At 39.1% G+C, this 9,138-nt stretch overlaps 1 protein-coding gene across 5 annotated transcripts in view; it reads right to left on the bottom strand.

Annotated features, from left to right (window-relative positions):
- The window catches only part of mag (myelin associated glycoprotein), a 58,907-nt gene extending 54,184 nt beyond the window's left edge, over positions 1 to 4,723 (bottom strand). For 2 of the 5 annotated variants that reach the window (XM_061983042.2, XM_061983043.2), the window contains exon 1: positions 1,940 to 4,723. The gene's annotated coding sequence lies outside the window, so the exon portion shown is untranslated. The remainder of the gene's footprint in view (positions 1 to 1,939) is intronic. The other 3 variants (XM_061983041.2, XM_061983036.2, XM_061983039.2) reach the window with 3 other exon arrangements.
- Between the last annotated feature and the right edge of the window lie 4,415 nt (positions 4,724 to 9,138).

Genomic DNA, 9,138 nt, shown 5'->3' with positions numbered 1-9,138 from the left:
ACGAGTTGAAAAACTTATCCGTGGTCAATTGTACGGAATATGTACTGTACTGTGCAATCTACTAATAAAAGTTTCAATCAATCAAAGCATTTTTTATTATTTTTTTATACAAAAAATATATAAAAATTGCCCCCATATACTTTGACATTTCAGTATGTGGCCCTTAGTGGAAAAAGTTTGAACACCCCTGAAATAAAGTATCAAAAGTGTCGGTATTTTGATTTGAGAATCGACAAAGCATTAAGATCTGGTATCGATTTCGCCAGACCTAGTGTGTGTGTGTGACAATCATTGGAAGAAAGAAAGAAAGATCCGCACATCCCTACTTTATATTGCAAGACTCGGTCTGACTCAAGAATCGGATTCTGAATCGAATCGTCACTTCCAGAATTAGAATCAATTGAATTATGAGGTGTAAAATTAAAAACCCTGAATACAAACTTAACATGAGCATCTTTAAAAAATGACCTAGTCCTAGGGGGCGCTGGTACTATCGGACCCCAGACTGGACGTGTCGTCTGACACACTGCAGCCTTTGTTTCCTGGAGGCCTGACACGGCACAACCCCGGGAAGTGGACCATGACAGTCTTTTTAATGGAAAACAATTCCCTTTTTCTCTCTGCTCTCGCTCCGGCTGTTAGCATGTAGCATCAGGGCGCAGCAAGAGAGGAACAACATGGTCACCCTTCCCATGCTGAATTCCATTGAAAAAAATGCATGTTTTTATATTTGCGTCCTATTGGTATATAGTAGAAACACTTATGCAGCATATCATATCAATATATATATATATATATGTATGTATGTATGTATGTATCTATACATATTTAAATATATACATACATATACACACACATATATACATACATATATACATACACACACACACACACACACACACACACATATATATATATATATATATATATATACACATATGCATACCTATACACACATATATACATACATATATGCATACCTATACACACATATATACATATACATACATACATACGTACATATATATATATATATATATATATATATATATATATATACCTACATATACGTGTGTGACTATCAGTGGTACTTTAACTTTTCTTTTTACTTTAACTATGGATGACTACATTGGGGGGGTGACATACTGGAAGAAACAAAAATGTTTTCTCTTATTCTCCTTACAGTTTGAGAGGGGAAACGTTTCCACTCTCAAGTAGGGCTGGGACTCTTTGGGCACCACACGATTCGATTCTTGGGGGTAACGATTCAATTCAGAATCTATTCTCAATTCAAAATCAATACTTTTTTTTTTAATAACATTGGATGCCACTTCTATGAGTACCTACATTCCTCCATAAAATATACAAACAGATCTGATAAATGTTTGTTATTTATAATAAAACTGGTTTTATCTAAAAAAATAATAATTCTACATACCGGTAAGCATTCAATAAATTCAAATACAAATATCTAACTATTCTCTTTTCTTAAGTTAATCTGATCTAATCAGATTTGATCATCTACATCAACAATGTGATTTGTCTAAGTGGCTCAACAGGACAGATTAAAAAAAATTAAAATCAATTTTTGAGTTTTTTTAATCGATTAAGAATCGTTACAAATAAGAATTGCGATTAACCTGAAGTTTTCTTTTTTTGGACACTCTTACTCTCAAGTGTGGAACAATCTGGTTTCATCCTAACTAAAATAATGGACTCTTGTTCAGTTTGGGACAGAGGTCCCATTCTGCTTTTCACCCACCAAATATTTAACATTTGTTTTCTTCTTGTTGGAATTTGCCCAAAACGGCTTGAGCAAGCCAACATTCTGACACAGAGGAAGTAGAGTGGCGCCGTCACAGCCTTTTTAACCAAAATCCTAGTGCATATTAGAGAAAACATCCCACTCTGCTTGAAATAGACGAGGAGAAGCTCTTACCTTAGCAGCCAGAAGGGACGCTTGTGAGAAGTCCTTCTCCAGTCTTCAACGTTTGCTCTCTCTCCCTCTCTCTCTCTTGCTGTGATGTCAGCTGGTCCGCCCGCATCCTTTCCTACACCTTCAACACGCACTGAAAACGCCAAAGTCTTGCAAGAAACATTGCCATTTATTCACGTTACAACTCTTCCGACAGGAAACAATGCAAGTTGAAGCTGCGAGCAGCGTTGACTGAGACCTCGGGCCCCCCTACGCCGCGGGGCCGGCACGCGTTATGCTTGCGATCACCTGCGCCCTGATGCCCTGACCCACCACCAAACATTTCAGTGAGATTGTCGCTTGTGCATCAGTTTAGTATCCGTCTCTGATCAGATTAAGTGCAGAAATGACAGTCAGATTGGCGATGGCCTGGGGCGGTTTTCGCCACTAGGCTCCGCCCACTACGAGTAGGTAGGAACAGGTACTGACTCATCGAGCACTTCGGAGTGTCATCATCATCATTTCTACCAAATCAGATCAAGATCTGAATTTGTGGAGCAGAGTTATCAACCTTTCATGAGTCGTGGCGAATCATCAGAGCAAAGTTTGGCGCCATGCCACACCCACATCTTATGACGTAGACAAAATGTATTCGCAATTTATCATCACCAATATGTGTAGTATCGGTCATTTTAACCGCGACTTATTTAGTCAAAGTCCCTAAGAGGAGTAGGTAAAAGTACGACCCCTTTTTTCCCACAAAAAAACGACCAAAAACCACCAGAGCAAAAATCGGCGCCATGCCACGCCCACATCTTATGACGTAGACAAAATTTGCTCGCAATTAATCATCACCAATATGTGTAGTATCGGTAAACCATCAGAGCAAAAATTGGCGCCATGCCACGCCCACATCTTATGGCGTAAGAAAATTGTGTTTACATTTATCATTACGTCCATGTTCATTATCAGTTTTTTTAACCGTGACTCATTTGGTCAAAGTCCTTAGGACGAGTTCGTAAAAGTATGACCCCTTTTTTTCGCCAAAAAATGGCCAAAAACTGTCGGAGCAATGTTTGGTGCCATGCCACGCCCACATTTTATGAGATAGGCAAAATTTGTTCGCAATTTATCGTCACCGATATGTGTAGTATTGGTAATTTTAACCGCGACTCATTTAGTCAAAGTCCCTAAGAGGAGTTCGTAAAAGTACGACCCCTTTTTTTCCACAGCAAAACGGCCAAAAACCATCAGAGCAAAAATTGGCGCCATGCCACGTCCACATCTTATGGCGTAGACAAAATGTATTCGCAATTTATCATCACCAATATGTGTAGTATCGGTCATTTTAACCGCGACTCATTTAGTCAAAGTCCCTAAGAGGAGTAGGTAAAAGTACGACCCCTTTTTTTCCACAAAAAAACGACCAAAAACCACCAGAGCAAAAATCGGCGCCATGCCACGCCCACATCTTATGACGTAGACAAAATTTGCTCGCAATTAATCATCACCAATATGTGTAGTATCGGTAAACCATCAGAGCAAAAATTGGCGCCATGCCACGCCCACATCTTATGGCGTAAGAAAATTGTGTTTACATTTATCATTACGTCCATGTTCATTATCAGTTTTTTTAACCGTGACTCATTTGGTCAAAGTCCTTAGGACGAGTTCGTAAAAGTATGACCACTTTTTTTCGCAAAAAAATGGCCAAAAACTGTCGGAGCAATGTTTGGTGCCATGCCACGCCCACATTTTATGAGATAGGCAAAATTTGTTCGCAATTTATCGTCACCGATATGTGTAGTATTGGTAATTTTAACCGCGACTCATTTAGTCAAAGTCCCTAAGAGGAGTTCGTAAAAGTATGACCCCTTTTTTTCCACAGCAAAACGGCCAAAAACCATCAGAGCAAAAATTGGCGCCATGCCACGCCCACATCTTATGGCGTAGACAAAATTTGTTCGCAATTTATCATCACCAATATGTGTAGTTTCGATCATTTTTTTTAATTTTTTTTTTTGTCCTGTCCAACTTCTCAGGCAAATCATATAGTTGATGTAGATGCCCATATCGGCTGTTCAGATTTACTTTACAAAAGAGAAGTGTAGGATACTTCTCTTGTTGCCTTATTTGTATTTGACTTTATTAAATGTATTTATATTATCATTTGGTGCAGCCGAGCAGGAGAGGATAGAAAGAGAAAAAAAAGGAAGACAGAGGGGGAAATTGTGGGGACAAGAGGGGGATTAGACAGAGAGACAAAAACAACAACAGCAAACACAACAACAACAACAATAGAGCAACATCAGCAAATACGACATGTACAAATATGATGGTAAAAGTAATAGCAAATAAGAAGTTAGCGAAAATAAAAAATAATACAGAAATGACAATGAGCATTATTACACTACAAATGGAGCAATACAAATACCAATAGAAATAACGCTATTGATAAAGAACACTACCAATGCTTTACCTTTATTATCAACAATACAGTTGTTCAAATGCAACAATACCTATACGTAATGATAACTTGAGATACGAAAGAATGCAGAAAAATGGAGGGAAAGAAAGAGAAGCAACCTACCTTAACCTTGTAGATTGTTATAGTATCAATAAGTTAAGCTTTGTCAGTCTGCCATGTGTTATACCCAGTTTACCCTAGGGCAACAACATTAATATATGTTTGATGAAACGTGATTATGTGCATGAGTGTATGTATGCATATGCATACCTGCCAACTTTTGAAATCAGAAAAACCTAGTAGCCAGGGTCCAGGGGCCGCAGGCCCCGGTAGGTCCAGGACAAAGTCCTGGTGGGGGGTTCAGGCTTCGCCCCCCGACGCAAAATGATTATTAGCATTCAGACAGGTTAAAATGTTGCTAAAACCATCACTTTTCTATCAGTCACAGTGACTTTTCAAAACAAAAATATTACAGCAAAAATCATATGGGTTGATTGACATGTTTATTCTGTAAGCTAACTTCAATAGTTTGAAATTATTTTGACAGTTAATGCCAGTTATACTGTCAACCTTTCACAAGACTTCAATTTGTTGATTGAAAGTATAAACAGTATAAACACTTTTTACAGTAAACAAATGGTAAAACAGTACTAAACAATTCCATAAAAAAAAAAATTGGTGTCATTATTAACTTTCTGTCCAAGCTTGTATAATCTACTGCCTTGTTCAATTGTAAAAAATATTCTGTGCCTAAAATTCGCATTTCTATCACAATTATCATACTGTAAACATGGTAAGCTAACTTCATTAAAATTAATAGTCCTGTCAATAGCATGGAATTACAATTCAAATGTAGTTTTTTTGTAAGCCTTTCAAAAGAATTCAAAATATGAAAAATTAATGAAAATTAATTTAAGCCATCAGACACTTGAAAAGTGGCACATCACATCTCTAATGTAATCATTTTAACTTTTCAACAGAAATAGCACTGCAAAAATATTAAGGACATACTTCTGTATTTTGGTGGTTATGCTGTCAACATTTAACAAGATTTCTTCAACTTGGACTTGAAAGCATAAATAGTATAAACACTTTTAACAGTATAACAGTACTAAACAATTCCAATAGATAACATTGGTGTCATTACCTTTTTGTGGCTAAAATCCAAATTTAGCAACGGCATTACACTTGTGTTTTTTTGTCCCAACATGGTCTTTTACATCGCTAATTCCTCCGTGTCCGATCGAAAAATCTTGTCTGCACAAGGTGCAATTCGCGTAGTTTTCACCCTTTTTGGAACGGATAATTATTCCCGGATAGGCTTTTGAATATTCTTCACGGAATGACTGCAGTTTTCTTTTCGGTTTAAGACTCGTTTGCGATTTTTCTCCGGCTGATTCCATGATCGTTCGCTCGTTTGGAAACAATGGCAACTGGTGCCTCGTGCTTGGCAGCGGTGCTATAAATAGCCTCGCGCATGGCATTCGGAATGGCTCGATAGGAAGTTACGGGAAGCAGTGTCGATTGTCATTGTTGTTACGCGATTTCGTGAATAAAACTTTTTTAAAAATATATTTTTTTAATTAATGAAAAACCGTATTTTGTATCACTGCAACCGTAACCCGGGATAGGTTGATGAAAACCGTACTAATTACGGGAAAACCGGGGTAGTTGGCAGGTATGCATATGTACTTGTATATGTACAGAATGTGTATATGTGTTTGTACAGTGAATGTATATGTACAGTATGTGTATTTGTACAGTGAGTGTATATGTACAGTATGTGTATATGTGTTTGTACAGTGAGTGTATATGTACAGTATGTGTATGTACAGTATGTGTATATGTATGTTTGTACAGTGAATGTATATGTACAGTATGTGTATGTTTGTATAATGAACGTGCGTGTGGATGTACAAACTTTGAGTATGTAAATATGTACTGTATTTGTATATGTATGTGGGAGCGTAGGTACCTATGTATGTGTGTATGTATGTATGTGAGTATATGTGAATTTGTATGTACAATACATCTGACCCCCAGTGTGTGTGGGAGCCAGAGTACGGCCCCAGCCTCCCCGAGAGCCCAACCCACAAACAGTAGGTGTGGTGCCCAGGGAACCAGGGACCACCTCCCCCACGCAGCCAAGCCGGACAGCGACAGGAACCCCAGAGCCCGGCCCACCGCACTGCCCACAAGGGCCAGCAGCAGGCCGCAGACAGACTCACCCGGTAGAGAACAAGGCACGAGAAAAGCAGGGGACAGCCAGACCCCAAGCCAGCGAGAGACCACACCCCACACGGGCAGAAAGGCGGGACTCCCCACCCGGGGGGGCCGGAGACCCCCGCAACCGGACGGGAAGACCACCCCCGCCCCACCGGCAACCGGGCCCCCACGAGCCCACCCCCCACCCCCAGAGAGCGCGGCGAAGCCAGCCCCCGGCCACCCCGCCCAAGTCGGCCGTCGCAGGACCACCCAGCACGGGGCCACGGGAACCGCGACTCATTTGGTCAAAATCCCTAGGAGGAGTTCGTAAAAGTACGACCCCTTTATTTCCCACCAAAAAACGTCCAAAAACCACCAAAGCAAAAATCGGCGCCATGCCACGCCCACATCTTATGGCATAGGCAAAATTTGTTCGCAATTAATCATCACCAATACGTGTAGTATTGGTAATTTTAACCGCGACTCATTTAATCAAAGTCTCTATGAGGAGTTCGTAAAAGTACGACCCCATTTTTCCCACCAAAAAACGGCCAACAACCATCAGAGCAAAAATTGGCGCCATGCCACACCCACATCTTATGGCGTAAGAAAAATGTGTTTACATTTATCATTACGTCAATGTGTATTATCAGTTTTTTTAACCGCGACTCATTTGGTCAAAGTCCCTAGGACGAGTTCGTAAAAGTATGGCCAAAAACCATCGGAGCAATGTTTGGTGCCATGCCAAGCCCACATATTATGAGATAGGCAAAATTTGTTCGCAATTTATCATCACCGATATGTGTAGTATTGGTCATTTTAACCGCGACTTATTTAGTCAAAGTCTCTATGAGGAATTCGTAAAAGTACGACCCCATTTTTTCCACGGCAAAACGGCCATAAACCATCGGAGCAAAAATTGTCGCCATGCCACGCCCACATCTTATGACGTAGACAAAATGTGTTCACATTTATCATCACGTCCAGGTGTAGTTTGGGTAATTTTAACCGTGACTCATTTGGTCCAAGTCCCTAGGAAGAGTTCGTAAAAGTATGACCCTTTTTTTTTCCGCTAAAAAATGGCCAACAACCGTCAGAGAAATGTTTGCCGCCATGCCACGGCCACATTTTATGGCATAGGCAAAATTTGTTCGCAATTTATCATCACCTATATGTCTAGTATTGGTCATTTTAACCGCGACTCATTTGGTCAAAGTCACTAAGAGGAGTTCGTAAAACTACGACCCCTTTTTTTTTTGCCGAAAAAATGGAAGACGGAAACGAAGATAGCCGAGTACCTGTCCGTTTTCACGTATGGCTTCCTGAGACTTTTATGTGCGTCCCGTCATGACAGACATCGCCTGCCATTTTTGTGTCGAAACAAAAACTGGTAGGAGGGGCACATTTTGTGTCATTTCAAAGGTGGCGCTAAAGAGCCAATTTTGACATTGCAATTTCGGCACCCCAAAATTATAAAAAAAAATTGCCATAACTTAAGCGCCTGCAAAATATGGGGACTTTTTTTTGCATGCTAAGGGCCCCCAAAAGGCGTCCAAACACAGAAGAAAAAACAGCAATATCAATAGGGCCCTTTGTGGGCCAAAATGGTCCCAGTCATTTTTGTGTTAAAACAAGCCTTTTTTTTTTTTTTTTTTTTTTTTTTTTACACTTTCAATGCTTAAATATATATAGAACACCTTCAGATATATCTGTTGCAATAACATTTACTGTGTGCTTTAATTGTATTTTATTTATTTTTTTACCATTTTTGTCAAAACTATTAACAGAAAAACACAAAATTAGCAATTTTTCCCCAAAATAATGTTCATAGTGGAATAGTTGATGTTAAGAAATGGGAGCCTTAAGTAGGTCAATAATTCATAACATTGATTTTGGTTCATTATTAGTTTTTTGAAAAGTTACATAAAAAAAATTTCTCTGGGCACAAATGTGTTAAAAAAAATAAAATAATCATATATCACTGTTTATTATTTTTACTTTCAATGCTTAAATGTCTTAACCAGAGTTTCTCAAACCTTTTTCCACCAAGTACCACCACAATGAGCAACAATTAAAATGCAGTAGCGTAGTAGGCCTAAGTGTTAATAAAAAACAAAGCATAGGTTTTATTTAACAAGTATATTCAATATTTACGGCCACTGTAACATTACACACAGTTTGATATTTAAGGGATTCTTTGGCGTACCACTAGAAGGAGCCCGCGTACCTGGTCTAGATTGACTTGAAATCTATCCATTAATTATACGTTATTATTTGAACAATGACAGTTTTAAATTTAAAAAAAAAAAACTGCCAACTGTACATGGCAGCTTTGTGTGAATGTTAACATTGCAAACTTTTTCTTGTAAAATATTTGCTCTTTCATTCCACTTTTTTACGGTTTTTGTGGTAATATTTTCGGAATGTGCCGCGGGCCGTAAAAATATTAGCTGTGGGCTGCAAATAGGCCCCCCGGAGGGCCACAATTTGGACACCACTGATCTGCGGTATGTCTCCTCTTTTTGCTGGGAGATCCAGATTTTGTCCTTCC

This window comes from Nerophis lumbriciformis, linkage group LG21, assembly GCF_033978685.3.
Source record: "Nerophis lumbriciformis linkage group LG21, RoL_Nlum_v2.1, whole genome shotgun sequence".
Lineage (NCBI taxonomy): Eukaryota > Metazoa > Chordata > Actinopteri > Syngnathiformes > Syngnathidae > Nerophis > Nerophis lumbriciformis.
Note: the sequence above shows the minus strand (reverse complement) of the source record. Positions and strands in the feature narration are given on the sequence as shown.